Genomic DNA, 22151 nt, shown 5'->3' with positions numbered 1-22151 from the left:
TATGTCATTCAGGAAAAGAGTCGGGGCACACCTACAAAGAGCTGAAGGAACACTGCAGATCATGGAGGGAAATGGGCAGTCGACTTTTCGGGTCGAGATTTTCATCTGGACTGGATGAAGTATAGCCCGTCAAGGACTAAAGTGGAAATCTATGCATTGATCCGTGGAAATGCGAATGTATTGGGTGTTCCTCCAGGTATAGCCGTAATTACCCAGGACCCACTGAGATGTATCCCAGGACAAGATGGGAGGCAGGCGACGAATTTACTGGTGCCACGACAGGAAATTTGTTTTGTAAAACTTCACTGGACACTGCTGAGGTGCCAGATATCTGGAGTTCAGGAAATGTCAGAGCTTTATTAAAGAAGAGCAGCAGGGGAGGTCAGGAAATTGCAGGCCTCTAACTCTCAGGTTACAGATAAGGAAGTGACTGAAAACTATCCGAGCTGCGGGAATAATCTGCACTGAGGTCATCAAGGAGTGTTCAGGAAAAGGCAGCAATGATGTGCCGGTGGAAGGTCTTCCCTGACAACGATTCACATTACTGAACAACTCAAATAGTTTGATGACTGCAGTGCTCTTCATGGAGACGACGTGGACGTCAACTATCATTTGCATTGGTGGTTCAGTGGTAGAATTCTCTCCTACCACGCGGGAGGTCCGGATTCGATTCCCAGCCAATGCAAGCACACCTTTTTCTTCGAGAGTTTGGTCGCGGCACACATCAACTCCAGCGGACGATGCAACCTCGCCCCATTGCGAATCGCCTAATGTAGGAACAGATCCACGACCGACAGTTGTACACCCCGGATATTAAGCTGCTAGTCCTTCCCTTCACCCAACCACATTATGAGATTGCAATCGCGCCGTAAATCCCTGAGAACACTCCTGGTCAAAACTCATCTGACATCCGTGAGTCTCTCTGTATTACAACAAATGTCGCCTAGCCTAACAGGCCGCTTCCCAAAGCTCCCTAACCTGAATTCAATACTACATCCTCCGCACACACATGGGAGCACCTGGAAACGCTCGAGTGCTTCTGTTTCTGTCCCTGACCAATATTCTCCTCCGGCTAAAGGACAGAGGAAGGAAAATCAAGCTTCTTAAATTCTACCCTTTGTATGTTTCAGATATTTTCAAGCGGAATCGGGCTTGAGAGACTGATCACATCGTGTGGAACGGTTGTTGTGGGAAATTTAAGCGAGATTATCGGAGGTCAGGAGGAATTCTACGTTTAAGTGCTGCTGGTTTCAGCCAATTCAAGCTCCCTGTGTGTGCGTGTGTGTGTGGTGTGTGTCTGTCTGTGTGTGCGTGTGTGTATGTGTGACTGTGTGTTTGTCTGTGGTGTATGATGTGTGTGTATGTGTGTGTGTGTGTGTGTGTGTGTGTGTGTGTGTGTGTGTGTGTGTGCGTGTGTGTGTGGTGTGTGTGTGCGGTGTATCAGTGTGTGTGTGTGAGAGAGATGCTCTCGGACTGTACATTCTCAACGTAGGTCTATCGGGCATTCAGGGAGTGGAAGGGTACGGAGATCGTTCTGGTACAACGATTACTCTAATACATATGAATGACGTGAGTAAAAAGGCGGGTGGAATGATGAGTGAACATGCAGAGAGATGAAAATTTGTGAAGTCGCAAATGGGAATCAATTACTCTGATGATGCAGCGGGACACAGAATGTCTGACAAGGTGGGTGGAGCGGAGGCAACTGGAATTTAATGCAGACGAGTGCGAGGAAATGCACATTGTGAAGTCACATAATGCTGGGACGTGCACAGTGAATGGCAATGATCTGCAGAGTGTTGATGCACAGCGGAACCTCAGGTGCACGAATATAGAAGCCTTAAAGCGGCGAGACCGATCGATGGGGCAGTGAAGGAGGCATGTTCGTTTCACCTTTTACCCTTCCTGAGTACAAGTAAGTGTATCAAATGAAGACATTGACATGTCCTCTGGCTCCACGATTGTCCCTGTCGTCCCACCTGAATCCTGCATTTTTCCTGTCCATTCTCCTCCTCTGAATATTCCTGTAATTACCTTGGATTTTTCCCGAATTCCATCTGCCAGTGATACTTGGTAGTCGCTCTTTGTCCCTCCTGTTCCTTCTTTAAACAAATCCGGCAGCCTCTTCACACTTTGTACCCCCGATGTCCCGCTGTCCATTTTCACTGTTCAACGCCGACCACTTGCTTCATTTGAACGGCAAAAGTCCGATATCCCTTGTGTCACAAACCGGCAACAAAAGAAACACACTGAGCATGATTCAGTGTTTAAAACTATTTTATTAATCACTACTTATGATAATACGTAAAATAAAAGTAAAACTGTTAGTATGTTAGAATTCAAAAATGTTAAACCTCGAACGTTAACCCCAAAACTAAACTCTTCGTGTGTGTGTGTGTGACAAAGTCCAAAACTCCCAGTTCCGGAATGGTTCTTAAAGTTCAGTTCCGCAAGCCATAAGGTGAAACATGAGCAAGGGCTTCTTCAACAACCACCGTTGTCTGAAGATAAGATGTAGATGTAGAAAAACATAGAGAGAGTACATACTAAATCCAAATGTTCCACGATGGAACCCAAACGACACTTCAGTGTTTACTCGGTAGTGACTTCCTCACCCCGAAAAGCATCCGAACCGTGGTCGTCCACACACAAATACCTGTTTCCTTCTACAGGTCAGCAACAAAGTGAACTCCACCGGATTACTTCCAACTTCCATACATGGATTTCAGTGGCAGACACAGTTATTGTTTCTCATCCATCGATAGAGAAAACAAGCAGGCTGGTGTCTCTCTCCCTTCTCTCTCTCTCTCCTTCCTCTTCTTCTTACTTCTTCAACAACGTCATTACGTCCTTTATCTTCTATTGACGTAAGCACGCCCCACACACACATACACACACACTCTCTATCTTAAAGGGACTTTCTCTGAGTCCGTAACACTTGACATACAGTGTCTCATGTGTGAGGGATTGAGCAGTTATCGAATTTTGTGAATATATCAGACGTTAATTCAGACGAGAACCAATGTTCAGTTCTCAATATAAATTGCAAACATTATCAGTTTGAATTCAAAATGACAGCTTTGTGAGCAATAGTGTCGAGAATACTGTTGGCTGTCTGCTGGCCCACTGCAGGGCGCTGGTTGCTCAAGTGATATGTTTGCAAAGTGAAACGACCGAGTCGTGCTCGTGTGCTTCAGCCTCACCTAAGTCAATAGCGATATGATAATTGGCCGACATAAAACCAGGTAACTATGGCTGAGTTAGCTTGCACCATCGTGACCGAGTTCAAGGAGGTTTCCAGCATCGACTTCGAACTGTGGATACGTCAGATCCATTTTGACAACTCTCGGGACATTTAATCCGTCGGTCTCCTTACGTTTTATATTTATTTGCTTTGTGAGCCTGTCACTGTAAACGAATCCATTTGTTCCTAGTTTTTCATATTTTTCTGAAGCCATTGGAAGATGCATATAGATTTTTTTAATGACTTGGATGTAAATGAAGGGGGCGATTAAAAGATTTGCAGAGAGCACACACATTGGCGGAGTTGTGGATCATTAAGAAGGTTCACCGACTCGTCAATTCTGCCAGTATATTAGCGTTTCATTCGCTATATGTTTATTGCAAGGTGCCCCTGTTGTTCTCTGATCTGCAGCAGGGTCACGTCAGCATGACCTGAAACTGAGCTCAGTGTCCCGGGAACATGCGTGTTCTGAATATGTAAATACTCTGCTGAACAGCAAGAATTAATTGTTTTGTTTTCAACAGTCTCGGGTACATATGAAAAACAGAAAAAAATAAATTATTTATTGGAAGAGAAAGGCTGATAGGGCGACAAACACAAGTGCGAAGGGATGTACCAATAAATCCCGCCGACATTTTCAAAGGAGATCAGACCGATCTGCAGATTGAAACACTACTGTTGTTCCGACCACACTGCCGCATCAGGCTCGCGGAAGAAACGATCACAAGTGTGACAATAGCTGAGGGAATCTACACAGCTCGGCATCATTTTTTTGAGAATGTCACATCCACAGGAATGAATGGTTGGACTTGTCACCTTTGTCACATCCGCCGGCTTGTTGAAGTATGTTGTGAACGCTTTGCCGCCTCCTTTCAATGCCCACTGCAAGCAGCATTAGCAATTCATCGGCACATGATTCGGTCTGCCTGTTGTGCCGGGAATGTTGTTGACCGTACAAACACTGCCTGCGAAGAATTGCCTGACAACAACTACAACATTAAACTATCCCATCTGCCTGCCTGTGGTCTTCATCCTGTCATTCCCAGCCCGTTCATGTGCCTGTCTTATTGCCCCTGATACACGTTGCTTCAGTATCAGCTTTCACCCCCTCCTCTGGGTGCGCGTTCAAGCTACCGACCACTCTCTGTGTAATTATATCTGCCTCGCACGAAAACTTTTCCCATCACCTTAAAACTAATTCCTCCAGTATTTGACAATTCCCATACTGGGGGGAAACACTCTGACTCCAATGCCTCCACCTCTTTCTTGTAGTGTGGTGGCCAGAACTGCACACAACGTTCCACATGCGGCCGAACCAAAGTATTATACAGCTGAAACATAACTTGCCAACGTTTACACTCAATACCTCGACCGAGCAGAGGAGTCCTAAAGAAAAGCTCAAAGGTTTAAGCTGAGAAAAAAAGTAACGCAGACGTGAGGGACAATTTTTCCCCCAGTGTGGTGGGAGTATTGTACATTCTGCCAGAGGAAGTGGCGGAGACACGGACAATTACAGCGTTCAAACGACACTTAGAGCAGCAACATGGGTGGGAAACGTCTGGACGAATATGGACCAAAGGTAGACAAAGGTGGGCAGCTTGTTCGGCGTGGACGTGTTGGGCCGAAGGCCCTGTTTCTGTGCTGTAAATCTCCGTGAGATTCTGACTAAGAAAACAAAAGGGTTAGACAGGTGGAGTGGGGTCAGGGATAGAAACAGAGACTGGAGGTCATACGTGGAAGCGGATAAGGGAGAGAGGTTAAGCAGGTGCAACGAGTTGGGAGGGGATGGGAAAGGTAAGCCAAAGAAGAATAAACCCACGTTAAAAGTTGTGTGTTTGATGGGCAATTGAAACCAGGTGGGGGAGTGTAACGTATTTCGGTAACGGTGGAATTGGGAAAAGTGAACAAAGGGCGTAAGAACCTGAGTGGACCGGTCGGAGTATGAAAGTAACACAGCGGGTGCTGGTTCACTGAAATCTAAAATGTCAGTGGACATATGTTTGTATTGCAGGCCAGCCAAGTGCAATATCAGGAACTGTTTTTTCCAGTTGGCGTTTGGCTTCGCCGGAGAAGTGCAGGACGTTGCCATTCGTAAAGGGAGTGGGGTTCAAATGATGTGCAACAGGATACTCAAGGTGGTCATTGACGACTGGGCGCAGCTGCTTCGCTCAGCAGTCGCCTGCACTCCGATTGGACTCCCCGATGTAGTGGAAGCCACGTTCCGAGCAGAGAGTGTAATATTGGAGGTTCTACAGGTGCATGTGAACCTCTGCTTCAGGTTTTTGGATGGCAGTGAGAGACGTGGTACAGGGGCAAATGCATGGTACTGGAGGTGTGGCTAGGTTAAGCGGATAGAGTGTCACGGAGGAAATTGTCACTGCGGAGAACGGGACGCTGGATTAGGAGAGGTCACAAAATATGTTATTCCGTTATTCAAGAAGGGGAATTGAATAAACCTGGAAACTGCAGACTGGTGAATCTTACCTCAGTGGGAGGGAAGTTATGAGAGAGGATTAGTCGGGATAAAATTTATGAGCAGTTGGAAAACCATGGCCTAATTCGTGGCAATCAGCATGGCATTCTGCGGGCAAGTCGTGTCTTACCAACTTGATTGAGTTTTTAGAGGTGACGAAGGAGATTGATGAAAATAGAGCTCTGGATGTTGTCTACATTAGTTAGGCATTTGACAAGGTCCCTCATGGGAGGTGCATCCAGAAGATTAAGATGTATGGAACCCACGGTGAATTGGTTGTTTGCACACAGGATTCACTTGCTCACAGATGACAAGGGGTTGTGGTCGATAGGATATTTTCTGGCTGGAGGTCTGCGACTGGAGCTGTTCCACGGGGAGTCTCACTGGGACCTCTGTGCTTGTGGGATATATGAATGAGCTGGATGCAAACGTGAATGGGTTGGTTAGTAAGTTTTCAGACTATCTAAAGACTGGTGGTGTTGTAGATAGCCCAGATGTTTGCAAAATAATACAGCAGGATGTAGATCAGTTGCAGATATGAGCGGAGAAATGGCCGATAAAGTTTAAACCGGCCAAATATGAGGTGTTGCACTTTGAGAGGTGAAAGGTAAAGGAACAGCACACTGCTAAAGGCAAGGCCCTGATGAGTGTTGATGTTCAGAGGGATCTTGGGGTGCAATTTCACAGCTCCCCGAACGTGGCTTCGCATGTTGATGTGGTGATAAAGGAGGCTCGGGCATTCTTGCCTTTATTAATCGAGGAACTGCGTTCAAGAGTCGAAAAGCCATGTTCCAGGTTTATAAAATTCAAGTTAGACCACATCTGGAGTATTTCATTCAATTCTGGTCGCCCCATCACAGGAAGGATGTGAAGTATTTGGGGAGGGTGCTGAAGTTATTTACCAGGATGCTACCTCGATTAGAGGACATGTGCTATCAGCAGCGGTTGGACAAACTTGGGTAGTTTTCTTTGGAGCGGTGAAGGCTGAGGGGATTTCTGATGGAGGTTTATAAAATTAAAAGAGGCATAGATAGAGTAGGCAGCCGGTATCTTGTTTCCCAGGGCTGAAATACTCATTTAAGGTCAGAGGTGTAAGTTCAAATGAGATATGCAGGGCATTTCTTTTAAACAGCGAGCGGTGAGTGTCTGGAATGTGTTCCCAGGGGTGGTGCTGGAGGCAAATACAATGGGTACGTTTGAAAGGCTCTGGAACAAATGAATGCGCGGGAAATGGAGGGATGAAGACATTGTGTAGGTTGAAGGGATTAATTTAGTTGGGAATTTGATAACGAAACTAATTAGCTAGGCACAACATCGTGGGCCGAAAGGCCTGTTCCTGCGCTGTATAGTCCATGTTCTATTTTCTATCTGACTAATGATGGATTTCAATTTTATTTAACAGATCAAATGTAATTCGGATAGTAGTACAATAATCAGGGAATAAATTGTGATTTATTATCTTGGAACTCTATCCGGGTTAATTTCTTGCATGTACTCGAATAAAGTGGTGAAGGACTGAACTTGAATTTCGACTGATTATTGCACGGTGCGAAATCTGACTGAACGTGAACCACATCAGGGTAAACAGGTACATCGTCCCCCCCCCCTTTTTCGCAGTACAAATGGTTGCACTGAAACCTTCTCTTATTGCCATATTAAATGGGATTGACGAAATGACATCTTGTTGCCAGGGCAACAGGATGCGTTGATATATCAGCACACTGCTGGTAAAGCCGCTGCCTCACAGCGCTCCGTCCCCGGTTCATTCTCCACCTCCAGCGCCTATACTTGTTCCCTGTGACCACGTGGGTTTCCTCCGAGTGCTACGATTTCCTCGCTCATTCCAAAGACATGAGGGTTGGTAGGTTACTTGGAGCCGGTAAATTTCCTCTCATGGGAAAGTGAGTGAGAGCATCTGGCAGCAGTTGAGTATGTGGATGTGTAAGATGCGTGCAAATGGGTGGCTGATGGACAGAACGGACTCGGTGGACCGAATGGCACTTTCACCGTGTTGGGCCTCTCCATGACTCCACTAATTCTCGATTTGATGGGATAAATAATCATTTATTTAATTTTATAGTTTAACCAAAAATTATTTGTTGCAGAGTCATTGGATATCGTGCCCTCGGAGGTTGGGCAGGTGAAGCGGATGGCAGCGGTGACCATCAACAGGCCGAGATTTCATCATATCTACTTGAAATTGTTTACTTCTCCATTTCCATAGAACATTGAGAGGTACTTATTGAAGGACAAGAAAGAGAAGTTCCGGTTCTGTTTTTGGGAGCACAATTCTCCGCAGGTTCAACTTTCGGCAGCAGATTCAAAAGACGACCACTAATCTGTGACACTCCACAGTGCACAAAGTATTTCATTATTTAGGAGCACAAACAACCATGCCAGTTCTGCAGGGGGACTGTCATAACTACCCAAATTATCATGTATATTGCATTAAAAGAAAGTGCAATTTATGCTTGGAAAGTTTCAGAGCACAACAAATCGTGAATAGATTCTGTCAAATTATCTTGTCTCCGTATCACAGATTCCCGGGAGGAGCGGAGCGGATAGAAGATGTAAAGAAAGGTTGGTCCTGGAAGTGGCTCGCTTCTGGAAGTTGTCCCGGAATGGGGGCCGGTGACGAGTGGCGTGGCGCAGGAGTCGGTGTTGGGACCCTTGTTCGTCGTTATTGATAGAAATAATTCGGACGCGAATGCACAACAGTCCATCAGCAGGTTTGCAGATGACACGAAATTAGGAGGTGTTGTTGACAGTGAAGGAGGTCGTGGAAGATGACGCGGGGCCTGTATCAGTTAAGGAAATGGGTCAAGGAGTGACAGATTGATTTCAATACCTAAGTGTAAGTTGAGATATTTTGAAAAGTCAAACCAGCGAACGACTGATACAATGAATGGTAGGACACCAGATAGTGTAATGGTACAGAAGGACTTGGGAGTACAAGTTCAAAGTCATTTGAAAGCGGTGTCACATGTCGACAGTGTAGTGAAAAAGGCGTTTCGCACGCTGGCTTTCATCAGTCAGGGTATTGAGCATAGGGGTGAGGACATTATGTTGCAGTCATACAAGTTGTTGGTGAGGCCGCACCTGGAGCACTGTGCACAGTTTTGGTCACACTGTAGAAGAAACGACGTGATTAAACTGGAAAGCTTAAAGAAAATATTCACGAGGATGTTGTCAGGACAAGAGTGCTTGAGTTATAGGGAGAGGTTCGTCAGACTAGCTCTTTATTTCTCGGAATGTCACAGAACGAGGAGCGATCCTACAGAGATGTTCAAAATTATGAGAGTCAGAGATAAAGTGGATGATAAGAGTCTTTACCTAAGGATAGCGGAGTACAATATTTTGGGGCATAGGTTAAGGCTGAGAGAGGAAATATGTTAAAAAAAAAGACCTGAAGAGCAACGTTTTCACGCAGAGGGTGGTCAGTACATGAAACGATCTGCTGGAGGAAGTGGTTGAGGCAGTTAGAACAGTATCATTGAAGAAGCACTTCTATCGGTATATGGAGGCGCGGGACTTGGAGGGATGTGGGCCGAACGCAGGAAAATGGGACAAGCTGAGTGGGCACTGTGGTCAGCATGGACTGGTTGGGCCGTAGGGTTTGTATCCATGCCGTATTGCTCTATGAACGGCGGTTAATTATATTTGCAGTTGGATGACACAGATATGTCACCACAGTCCTCAGCTGCTCCCTGAACTTTGTCTGTGTCAAAGCATAAATGCAGGAGTTTATGCAGCAACTCAGAAGGTGGAGCATGATCCCTATTTCGGTTACAAAACTGAGGAAATAAAGTAAATTATATCCCAGACTCCACAGCCGGCTGCAAATACTGACCACAACAGGACGAATTTTCCCGAGATGACGAACAACAATATGATGGATTTCCTTCTACTCTCCATCTCTCGGTCTCTGGGAGTCTCCCCGCTATTCTGACACCAAAGTCTCCTGTTGGCACCGCTGGCCAGTAAAATGTGTCTGACTGTTAAAGTATTGAAGAACAGAATAAAAATAAACGGCACACACGGGGTGAGAAGATAATGAAGAAACTCAACTATTGTCCAGGTCATTGATGTTATAACACGGACATCCGAGTAACAAAACCAAGGTAAATTTGACATCCTGTACCAAAATGTCTATATAAAATACCAGAATGCGTTCTTTACACTGCTCAGCCCAGCCACTGAGCCCAGAACCGTAGCTGCGGTTTTCTCGGAAGAATACCGAGATTTCAACATTTGGCAATAAATGGCTACAAATCTGTCAAAGTTGAACGTGACGGTGAAGCAGACAGAACAGTCGGTGACGGCGTGAAGCAGGACGGCGTGGACATTACACATGGGAATAAACCCCAAAGAATGCATGTCATAAGCAATCGGAATCTCCATCAATATCAGATCAAAAGTAACGACCAGAAGATCGGTCGCTGCCATTCCTACCAGGTAACGGGTGACACACCTGGAGAGACCGCACTTTCCCCGAGACAAGACCACAATCGTCACCAGGATAACTGTGTGGAAAACGAACAGGACAAATTGATAGGACAGAATGAGAACTGTGTCAGCACTTCTGTCTTGTCCAGGAATAAAGATCTTGAAGAAACAGAGCTCCCGATGATAACATTAAATGACAGTGCTGACATTTCGTTCCTGCTCCACGGATGAGCAACATCGTGAAGAGGATGTCAGGCTCGTCGATGTCCAATAACAGATTATGTTGTCAACATTCAATATGAATGCAAAAAGTAATTGTTTATCTGACCCTGGCTGTGCAAATATAGGTTCTGCTGTGGAGGTAAAAAGGCTTGAACTGAAAGGATCAGAATTAGATTTGGGGGACAGTTTTGAGTTAACCACGCCCCGAAAATGACTCCGAACTCTGCAACTCCGAACTCCACTGCAGACCTAACCATGAACATTAGAACTGGATTCCGGATGGGAAAAGTGAGGGGACACTGGTGAGAATGTAAACCATCCATGGTTAACAAGAGAGGTGAAGTAGAAGGTTCAATCAGGCACCAGAGCAGACAAAGTGGTACAAGCTGGTGAGACATCTGAACATTGGGAGTTTATTTTAATGAAACAGCAACAAATTCCGATAAAACTGATCAGGAGTGAGAATCGACAACGAGGGATAACTGACGCGGATATGCAAGGAAAGATCTCGAGGTTCTATGGAGACAGGAGAATGAGGAGGTGGGGGAATTGAGCTGATACGTGACTCCTGTCAGTGAGACACAGAAATTAATAACTGAAAATAAAACAGCTCTTGCCCCTCAATCGTTAACTTTCAATATCGTTGTCTTGGAGGAGGGAGCTGCGTGCACGGTCTGTAGGTTGAATAATGACATGAAAATAGCTGGGCGAAATGCTGCAGTGAAGATATTTAGATGGCAACTGGATGGTTCAGTGAGTGGAGAAAACTGGACACAAATTGCTTGAGGGTGATGTCATGTTCTTCCGTGAGGTTAGATATAATCCAGACAAAGATAGGTCAAATATGGAGAGAATAGAGATACAGAAGTGCCCTTGTGCATGAAACCACACACGATTAGCATGCAGGTGGATTAAGGATTTAGGAAACCAACTGGTAGATTGTCGTTTATTGCAAGGGGATTGGAGATCAGAAACAGATAAATTCATTTATTACAATTGTGCAGGTTTGTGAGGCCGTTCCTGGAGTAATATGCAGCTTTCCTCCGCTGAATCGGTGACGGATATGGTAGCATTGGTGGCGGCTGGGAAAGCATAGACTAACCTAACTCCCGGGATGAACGTACGTGTTGAAAACAACAGGTGATGAAGTTAAAATTGGACTGTTTAGAATATATCATGAGGGGTGGCCATTATGAACGGTGTAAGGTTCCAATGGACAGTGACTGAAGAGATTTTAAGATGTTTCCATTTGTCGGAGTGGAACTGTTGAGGAAAAATAATTGCAGGGATGATAGTTTCAAACTGAGGTTAGTTTGAAGATCTTTACGCACCATCGTCACTCTCTGAAATTCTCCACAACGCAGAGTGGTGGAGATTGTCACGGGAATAATTGCAAAGGAGAGGGACATATTTCTGAAAGAACAAGGAAAATCGAGCTCTTTGGAACTGGAAAAGAGCAGAGGATGGGGCCTGGGTCAAAGACGCCAGGATCATATTGAGTGCCCCAGCTGTTGGTCCCTCCCGCTGACGTGCCAACCGCAAGGCGCGTCTCCGAATTCTCTGATCCAGCAAGTCTTGAAACCCACGGGACCGAGCTCCCCGACAAATGTTTCATTTGGAACGTGACTTAAAATGTCGTGAAATCTCTGTTCACACACTTCATTTAAACAAAAATGGGAACAAAACTGTCACCGACAACCTGTGCAAATGGCACCAACTTCACTCTGTCCAACCAATGACCATTAGTTAGAAGATGTCACGGACTCTCCGCTCCAAATTCCCTTCATTCATCAGCGCCCACATTCTGAATGCGCTGCATTCCGAGCCGCTGTGATAGAACCACTCTGTGATTTTTACACTTCTTTATCCACTCAAGCAGCTCCGGTCCTATTAACTGGAATCAATTGACGTCGATTGAATAAGTCAAAATTACAAATGTAAAAGTCAGCACATGTCAGGAGTGGGATTCGAACCCACGCCTCTAGTTGGAGACCAGAACACCCCCGTTTCAACGGAAGGAATTTCATTCCTTGAGTCTGGCGCCTTAGACCACTCGGCCACCCTGACAGCTCTGCATCTCGTCACATCCGAAACAAACGGTTTTGTTTGCGAACAGACCAAAAGCACGTGTTGATAAAAGGTTAGGCAGGATAGTTTGAAACTGCAAACTGTCCTGTCTAACTTTTATGCGGTGATATTTTATATTCAGCCATCAACTCACCGAAGCATTTCACGAGAATGGGAAATCTGAAATCATTACCAGGTCAGGCCACGTATAAGGTTGTTATTCAGTGGTCAGTAGTGGCCTGCAGGGCCAGGTTGCTGATTATATGGTGTCGGGTGGAGGAATGAGATCCGCTGCCACGTTAAAAGCCGGGCGTTGAGACCGGGTGGTCAGTGACGTTGTTCGCCTTTAGCTCTCGGCCATATCCAGCTGACTTTTGCCGCCTGCTGCCAGTGATCTGCAACAACTCAGAAATTCAGAAGTTCAGAAACAGACTGTAAAGTGTCTTGAGGGGAAGGACAGGGTCACAACGTGCAAAGCAGTGGGAGCAGTATCGGAGGGCAGCTCATGTTCTGGGGTGGACTCGGTCAGAGCTGTAGGCAAGCATGACTGGATGCAGTACAGGGACAGGTGAAGGATCAGAAATCATCGCCACGTACAGTCCTCAGATGGCGAAGTGTCCAGTATGTCTTTCACCGTTTCAATTCCTTCGGTTTGGCAATGAGACGGTTGACCTGAAAATCTTGATCAAGTTCGAAAAGTAATGAAGTCAACCCGGAAAAAAGAGATGACTTGTTTTGTCGGAATATAAATAGTGCATCTCCCCTCTTCAAAGGAAGCCGCAGCGGGATGATGGGTCAACCTGCCCTCGAGTATCTGGTCACCTCAACACGAAGGATGCACCGTTCCTTCAACAGATAGAGTCAACATGTGGACATATTGCTTGGGGTAAAAATGTCTTCCTGATTGTGTGAGACATGGGGAGTCCTGGCTGTACGTTGGAATTACCGTAAGAACCTGCAGAGAGTTCTGGACACAGCCCAGAGCATCACGGACATCAGCCTCCCCTCCTTGGACTCTGTATTTACCTCCCGTTGTCTCGGTGTAGCAGTCAGTATAATCAAAGACCCCACCCATCCGGGACATTCTCTCTTCTCTCCTCTTCCATCGGGTAGAAGAACCAGGTGCTTGAGGGCACGTACCACCAGACTTAAGGACAGCTTCTACTCCACTGTGATAAGACAATTGTACGGTTCCCTTATACAATGAGATGGACTATAACCTTACGACCTACTTTGTTGTGACCTTGCACCTTATTTCACTGTCTATTCTCTGTAGCTGTGACACTTTACTCTGTACTGTTACTGCTTTTTACCTGTACTACATCAATGCACTTTGTACTAACTCAATGTAACTGCACTGTGTAATGAATTGACCTGTACGATCGGTTTGTAAGACAAGCTTTTCACTGTACCTCAGTACAAGTGACAATAATAAACCGATTATTATCAGCGGCAGTTGCCGTCTGGTACATGTGTCTGAAATTGTTAGCGCTGCAAGCAGGGTTCGAACCTGCGTGGGGAATCCCCATTGGATTTCAAGTCCAACGCCTTAACCACTCGGCCATCGCAGCTCTGCCTGCGTTTACTGTTACACTGTATTGGAGCTACGGTCGTTGAGCCTGAAGTGTAGGTTTAAAGTGTTTTGTTTACAGCTAGAGAGAGAGCAGTGAAGAGTGTCCGCTACTAACAGAAGTCTGTGCCGTTTGGAGATATATTTTCTGCACCGTTAGTTTAGAAGGTGAGGGTGGAGGGATGTCATTGGCTTCTGTGCCGAGAATGAACGAGTTTTTCACTGCATGGATTAAAGTGGAGTTCCCGGTGCTGTGAGACACGGACTTTCATTCACAGTGAACCAGACGCGTGTGTCCCTTCAACTTCTGAATGCACTGTGATGGACAGCAAAAGTTACGGCCTCCTCGGTGTTTAAACCGTCCCGGCGATGTTCAACACTGCAGTCATGCCCATTCGTTGTTCCACTGGATTCCACCATGTGAGTGATCGTCAACGATTCGTTCTCGGTCATTTCTGAAATAACTTAATGTCTGCAGAATGGGTAACGACGTGGTGTCACGATGAACGACACCCCAGCTGAAATGTTCAGAACATTCTTCACCCAGTCAGAGGAGAATCGACGACTGCGCGGATTTGAAGCTGTTTCCCAGAAGGGCTGAATTCCAGATGGTTAATTTACTCGGCGTTCATGGAGTTGTCAAGTTTTCGCTGATTTGAGTGATATGATTCCCTCTTCACACACTGGGTGAAAACCCCTCTCCATGGAGATCGCCTGCACTCTTTGAAATCGATAATTCTTTGCAAACAGTTAGACACAATTTAACCAAAGTGAAATAAAACAAAACTGTTTTCTTTGAGAAACAGCCGACTAGTGTCTGATATCATGGAACTCAGTTCACACACGAGAGCTCTGCAAAAGTGGGTATCTGTTCTGTTAACTGAACTGATTGAAAATATTCACCAACAATGAAAGCTGTGCTGCAATTGTCACTTCCATCTGAATATCATGGAACTCTGTTAGTTCATTCAGTTATGATTTCTTCATGTCGAACTACGACGGACCCCAATTCCTTGGAGTTTAGTGGAATGAGCGTCGACCTTATTCAGACAAAAAAAAAGATTTTTAATGGAGCCTGACAGGGCAGATGTTGAGATGTTTTAACCAGTGAGAGAGTCACAAACAAGGGGACGGAACTCTAAGATAAAGAGCAGGTCATTTGAAACTTAGGTACCAAAAATTTTCTTCACGCACAGGGTGGTGAAGCCCACGAATACTCTGCCCCTGCGAGTGGTGGAAGCTGGATCACTGGAATTGTATGAAGTGGGGTGAATGGATATTTGTTGGATCAACAGTAGAGGGGTTTGATTAAATAGCCCAGAAGAAGAGCTGGGACCAGGACCAACTGGCTCAGCTACGTCTCACATTCCGCTCAGTTACCTCCATCGTCCTTTCGCTGAACCTGCAAGTCTTCCGTCACGTCACCGTCTAACTCTTCCTCTCCTGCACTGTCTGTATTTATCTGGTTTTCAGTCTCTCTCCACCTCGCAGCTCCCACAAGCATTCTCATTCCCCAACTGTCCAACCCATCTTCCCCCGCTCTGGGTTGTGACTGCATTCACCGTTGCCATCAGTACACTACTGTATATTTGAGAAACAACGGATGTGAAGATGGGACGGGAGAGTGAGGGACGGCTGGACCATAATCTCGCTGCAGTCGAGAGGACCAGAAGAAGATCGCGAAGGGCGATAGGACGAAAAGAAACAGTAAATTGGGGAAGACATGTGATCTGTGGGAGGACAGGGTTGTTCAATGGCAGAAGCGAGGATGGGGCGAGGCAAAGCTGGCGACCAGTGGGAGAAAACAGGGAGGGAGAATCAAGATTTAAAATCCGTAACTGTCAGGAGTGGGAATCGAACCCACGCCTCCAGTGGAGACTGCGACCTGAACGCAGCGCCTTCGACCGCTCGGCCATCCTGACGACGACAGGCAGCGATACGACTAATTTCATTACTGCAGCGAATGAAAAGATTAAGGTGCATTTATGTTTCCTGGGTTGGCTTCGGAGAAAATATTCTTCGTTTTCAGCCCGGTGCAACATTGGAGAAGCACGTGATTAATGTCATGATCGACGTACGGGCAGAGAATAGAAGGAAATGGGCCACGGAAATGCAGATTGGATTGGTTTCATTTGGCGTTGTGGTCTGAGAAGAAGTGATGTGGTAAAGGTCCTGTGCATGGTGCTGTCCTGTTCTGCATTGTACAGAACGAGTCCCCACATCTGATATCATCATCAGATAGATTATCGCTGTTTGACATTAACTCACCGAACTGATCCTTCGCACTGGTTCACAGCGGAACTGGGCAAGAACCATGTGACCAACACTCTGTCCTCACAGCTTGGACTGAACGCCGCCGTCTCCATGTCCATCCGTCCGTCGTCGTCTGCCATCAAATGTAGCCTTGCTTCCGAAATCGGGGTAACTTGGCCTGGCAACACGGAACGTGTCCATCAGGTTCCGACCCCGAGGCAGTTTCTGAAGGAAGGAAAACATGTGTTTGAAGTTCTAAACCGATGGTTTTGCAGGTTCACTGTGGTGTCTCCTACGCTGCGATCTGACCTGCTGAATATGCAGCACATTCCGCCTCCCCAGCAGCAGCTGCTCCCGACAGTTTGAGGAGCTCCACTCCGATGTTTATGAGAAGGTTTGCAGAAACGTATCACAGACAAGACACATGGAACAAAAGTGACGTGAAACGAAAAGGCGGAGTGACCGAGGTAAACACGGCGCGGGACACTGCTCGAAGCCGATGCGCTGAAAACGCGTGTGTTTAAATCAGATGAGACAGTTGTGGTGGAGGGAGTGAGCGACAGAACAGAAGCAAAACCACATTAGTAAAACGACCGTGACAGGACTCGAACCTGCAGTCTTCTGATGACAATGCCTCAAACACCGAAGTGAGACGCCTTATCCATTAGGCCACACGGTCACGCCCTGTTAGAAACGCCAAGAGAAAGAGCTATGAAAACTGCCTGGGGCCGAGGTCCCGCGAGAGAGCGAGAAGGAGGGATGCATTTCTCAAGAACGGAGAGAATTAACCGCTGTCAAGAGTTTCCACATTTGGAATGATTCCGCCATGTAGCTGAATGTACTTACACACTGAACAGCGTTTTAATCCCGGTTGGGAAGTTATAAAGTTTACTTTTCCTGCCCCGTCCCTTCCCGCTGACAGATACAATGCAGTCAGACTGGCTCAGTGAGATGTATGGAGTGAACTGTTTCAGGGTCGTAATTAATTGTCAGTGGTGCGGAGCATTTGAGGCAAACATCATGTTCCCTTCTCCGTGGTCATCTGTAGCAACATACGGTTCCTCTCTTCAACATCACCAGTGCTGTGTATCATCCGCCGGAGCTGACCAAAGAACGAGTTAACAGAAGTATATTTCAAGCTGTGCAGCACCAAGAACAGTCACTAATTAAGAATCCCTTGTTGCATAAATAAGTGAAGTAAAAACCGTCTAAATATGAAGCCGAATATGTATAATTCTGCAATTTGGTTCCAAATCCTAAGAACATTGAGAAATGTAAATTGCATCATGATGAAGGATCTGCACATTTCCGTCTCTCGCTTCTGACACAGAAGGGATGCAACGGACGAAATTATATCCAGATCTGGTTGAGAAGCAGGTGTCAGACTGCAGAGGGTCTGACTGCATCAGTCTCAGGGAAATGGGTTCCTGATGGTGAACGCATTCACACCGTCAGCCACCTCCCTCTCTGGAAGCGATTTCATGGCGGTTGTATCCGGTTACCTTCTGTTCTCACCTCGTGAAATAGACAACAACAATTAGTTTCCATGCCCGTACCACCTGAGGAAGTTGTAAAGCACCGCCTATTGATTAGTTTGTCCATTTTATTTGGCCTAGAACATCGAAAATAGAAAATCTACAGCACAATTCAGGCCCTTCAGCCTACAAATCAGTGCCGAACATGTCCCTAGAAATTACTAGGCTTACCCATAGACCTCTATTTTTCTCAGCTCCATGTACCTATGCAACAGTCTCTTAAAATACGCTATCTTATCCGCCTCTACCAACGTTGCCGGCAGCCCATTCCACGCACTCACCTATGAGGACTTCTCCTGAAGCTGTGACGAGATCAAACATAAAGAGCATATTTGACGGTAGGGGGTTTCAGTTGGTGTGAATGGAGGCGAGGAAACGTTCAGTAAGAAAGGCGGAATTGTCACTGCGGAGAAACCGTTCCTGGATACGGTGATTTGATGTTTGGAAGTGGACGGAACAGTGAATCTAAAGAAACGATCAGCATCTGAAGCAATTCCCTTGCCAGCAGACGAAGAAGAGAAGTTAGTGCAAGTAACATCTCATTATTACAGCTGTGGGATAGCGCGAGGGCTTCGTGGCTTAACTGGTCAAAGCGCCTGTCTTGTAAACAGGATATCCTGGGTGCAACTCCCAGCGGAGCCTTTCATCTATGGGGTGAATTGCCGTATGATGAAGGCGGGATCCTTTGAAGCACCGCCGTTCGCCCACCTGGAAATTAAACTTAAAGCAAAAGAACAAATAAAAAGCCTCCAAAACACAGTAGGACTTTTGGGGTCTACGGAGCAAGAAGCAGGGCGAGCGGTTCAACCAAATGACGTTTCCAATTACTTTGTTTTCCGTTTCCTTGCGTTTTTGCGGCGTGTTGTTAGCTTAAGGTGACAATCGTGTCCTGCTTTGTGACCTTACCCTTGTCCTGTTGACAAATGATCCCACCTCGCATTGCACAGGTTTTTTCGACTCGAACTCCGACCGGTTACCTGTGTATTTTAAGACATGGTAGAAGCAGCGCTGCAGATATGATTTGGAATGCAGATTGATATTGAATACTTTTACACCAGATTTTTTCGTATGAATATGGGCCAGGATCACTCCCTGTTCACAATTTCCCACAGCAACTCAGGACTGTTCCGCAGATTTTCGGTGAGACAATTGATCCTAGCACCAATGTCAGATCATCGTCAGGTTCATTTGTGATTTTTTTTTAGATTTTGCTACCATAGAACAAAACAGCACAATACAGGCCCTTCTGAGCACCATGTTGTGCCGACTTTCAAACACCTCTAAGACTACCTAACACTTTCTTCCCCAGGTCCCTGTCTCTTAATTTCCTCAATATGCTTATTTAACAATCTCTTGAAGTAGACCTACGTATCAGCATCCACCACCACCCCAGGCAGCACAATCCATGTACCAACCAAACTGATTGAAAAACTTCCCTCTGACGTCTCCCTTGAACTTCCCACCACACCCCCCCATCCTTAAAGCCATGCCCTCTATCACTGGTGCCCAGGGTAAGAGGCGCTGGATGTCCACTCTATCTATTCCTCTTAATATTTTGTATACCTCTGTCATGTCTCCCCTCATCCTGCTTCTCTCCAATGAGTAAAGCCCTAGCTCCTTTAGTCTCTCCTCATAATCCATACTCTATAATTTAGGCAGCATCCTGGTACATCTCCTCTGCACCCTTTCCAACGCCTCCATATCCTTCCTATAATGAGGCGACCAGAAATGAGCACAGTACTCTAAGTGTGGTCCAACCACAGTTTTGTAAAGCTACATCATTACTCCGCGGCTCTTAAACTCGATACCACGGCTTATGAAAGCTAACATCCCACAAGCTTTCTTAACTACCCTATACACCTGTGTGGCAACTTTCAGTGATCTGTGGATATGAACCTCCAGATCCATCTGCTCCTCGACACTGCCCAGAATCCTGCCATTAACCTTGTCTTCCGCCTTGGAGTTTGTCCTTACAAAGTGTACCACCTCACATTTCTCCGGATTGATCTCCATCTGCCACTTTTCAGCCCAGCTCTGCATCCTATCACTATCCCTCTATAAGCTTCGACAGCCCTCAACACTATCCACAACACACCCGATCTTCGTGTCATCTGTAAACTTGCTAAACCATCATTCCACCTTTTTATCCAAGTAATCAATAAATAACTCAAAACGTAGAGGTCCCAGAACCGATCCCTGTGGGATACCACTAGCCACAGCCCTCCAATCTGAATGCACTCCCTCCACCACAATCCTCTTATTTCTTCAGGCAAGCCAATTCTGAATCCACACGACCAAGCCTCCATGGATCCCTTGGCCTCTGACCTTCTGAAGAAGCCTACAATGCGGAACCTTGTCAAACTCCTGACTAAAATCCACATCTATGATGATGATGATGATTTCTTCATTAGTCACATGTACCTTGAAGCACACAGTGAAATACATCGTTTTCGTAGAGTATTCTGGGGGCAACCAGCAAATGTCGCCACGCTTCCGGCGCCAACATAGCATGCCCACAACATCTACTGCACTACCCGCATCAATCTTCCTGGTCTCCTCCTCAAAGAACCATATCAGGCTTGTGAAGCAAGATCTTCCCATCACAAATCCATGCTGGCTGTTCCTAATCAGTCCATGACTCCCTAAATGATCATAGATCCTATTTGTTATAATCCTTTCGAGCAGGTCACTCACCACAGATGTAAGGCACACTGGTCTAATATTCCCTGGACTGTCTCTACTACCGTTTATGACTAAGGGGAAAACATTTTTCACCCTCCAACCCTCCGGTACCATCCCCGTTGACAACGAGGACTCAAAGGTCCTGGCCAACGGTTCAGCAATCTCCTCTCTCACCTCACTCAGCAGCCTGGGGAATATTACATCAGGCCCCGGGGACTTATCTGTCTTAATATTTTCTAACAGCTCCAACACATCCTCTCTTTTGATATCTACGTACTCTAGAACGTTATCCTTACTAACACTGTCCTCAGCGTCATCAAGGCACCTCTCCTTGGTGAATACCGAAGAGAAGTATTCATTGAAAACCTCACCCACTTCCACAGCTTCCAGGCACAGCTTCCCACCTTTGTCTTTAATCGGACCTACATTTGCTCTTGCCATCCTTCTGCTCTTCACGTACGAGTAAAAATCCTTGGGATTATCCTCAACCCTGCTCACAAAAGCCTTTTCATGTCCCCTTCTCTCTCTCCTCAGCCCCTTCTTAAGTTCCCTTCTTGATACACTATATTCCTCTCGACTCCTGTCTGATCCTTGCTGCTTACACCTTATGTATTCTGCCTTCTTCTTCCTAACTAGTTGTTGCACATGTCTTGTCACCCATGGTTCCTTCACCCTGCTATTCCTTCTCTGTCTCATTGGGAAAATTTATCCCGAACATCCTGCAAGAGATCCCTGAACATTGACCACATCTGTATGGTACATTTCCCTTCAAAAATGTCATCTCAATTTACACTCCCAAGTTCTGGCCTCATTGCCTCATAATTTGCCTTCACCTAATTAATTATCTTCCCGTCCTCTTTGCTCCTATCCCTGTCCATGACAATTCTAAATGTTATGGAGCAGTGGTCGCTGTCCCTCAAATGCTCACCCACCGATATATCTGTCACCTGACCCGGTTCATTACCTAAAACTAGATCTAATATGGCATTTCTTCTTGTCGACCCTGTCAACATACTGTAATAGGAATCCGTCCTGGACACAAGTAACAAACTCCACCCTGTTTAAACCTTTGGAACTAAGCAGCGGCCAATCAATATTTGGGAAGTTGAAGTCTCCCACTATAATAACCCTGTTATTTTTGCATCTTTCCAAAATCTGCCTCCCAATCCGATCTTCAGTATTCCTGCTGCTACCGGATGGCCTATCGAATACTCCCAGTAGAGTAACTGCTCTTTACTTGTTCCTAACTTCCACCCATATTGACTCTACACAGGATACTTAAGCAGTATGTACCCTTTCTGCAGCTGCAACAGTCTCCCTGAGCAGTATCGCCACCCCTCCTCCTCTTCTTCCCCTCGATCCCTTTTAAAACACTGAAAACCAGGAATATTCAATACCCATTCCTGCACTGATATCAGCCATGTCTCTGTGATAGCCACAATATCGTCGTCCCATGTACTCATCCGATCTCTCAGTTCATCTCTCTTATTCCTGGTGCTTCTTGCATTTAAGTAACTGCACTTTAGCCCAGGGGTATTCAACCTTTTTCATGCTGCGGCCCCCCAGAACATTCCATTTTTAGATGGCGGACCCCCAAACCCCATAAAATCAAACAATCGATAATTCATGTTTACAACACTTAAATTACTGCACACAGGC

General features: G+C 46.0%; 4 non-coding genes across 4 annotated transcripts; 1 reads left to right on the top strand and 3 right to left on the bottom strand.

Annotated features, from left to right (window-relative positions):
- Positions 1–12337: 12337 nt before the first annotated feature.
- Positions 12338–12452, bottom strand: trnal-caa (transfer RNA leucine (anticodon CAA)). Its single transcript has 2 exons — positions 12415–12452; positions 12338–12383 (listed from the first exon to the last, which is right to left on the bottom strand). It is a non-coding gene; the product is annotated as a tRNA-Leu (tRNA).
- A 1489-nt stretch (positions 12453–13941) lies between these two features.
- Positions 13942–14023, bottom strand: trnas-uga (transfer RNA serine (anticodon UGA)). Its single transcript has one exon. It is a non-coding gene; the product is annotated as a tRNA-Ser (tRNA).
- A 1838-nt stretch (positions 14024–15861) lies between these two features.
- On the bottom strand, positions 15862–15944 carry trnal-cag (transfer RNA leucine (anticodon CAG)). Its single transcript has one exon. It is a non-coding gene; the product is annotated as a tRNA-Leu (tRNA).
- Positions 15945–18378: 2434 nt separating this feature from the next.
- trnat-ugu (transfer RNA threonine (anticodon UGU)) lies at positions 18379–18452 on the top strand. Its single transcript has one exon. It is a non-coding gene; the product is annotated as a tRNA-Thr (tRNA).
- The last annotated feature ends 3699 nt before the right edge of the window (positions 18453–22151 follow it).

The sequence above is a fragment of the Pristis pectinata genome, chromosome 30, assembly GCF_009764475.1.
Source record: "Pristis pectinata isolate sPriPec2 chromosome 30, sPriPec2.1.pri, whole genome shotgun sequence".
Lineage (NCBI taxonomy): Eukaryota > Metazoa > Chordata > Chondrichthyes > Rhinopristiformes > Pristidae > Pristis > Pristis pectinata.
Note: the sequence above shows the minus strand (reverse complement) of the source record. Positions and strands in the feature narration are given on the sequence as shown.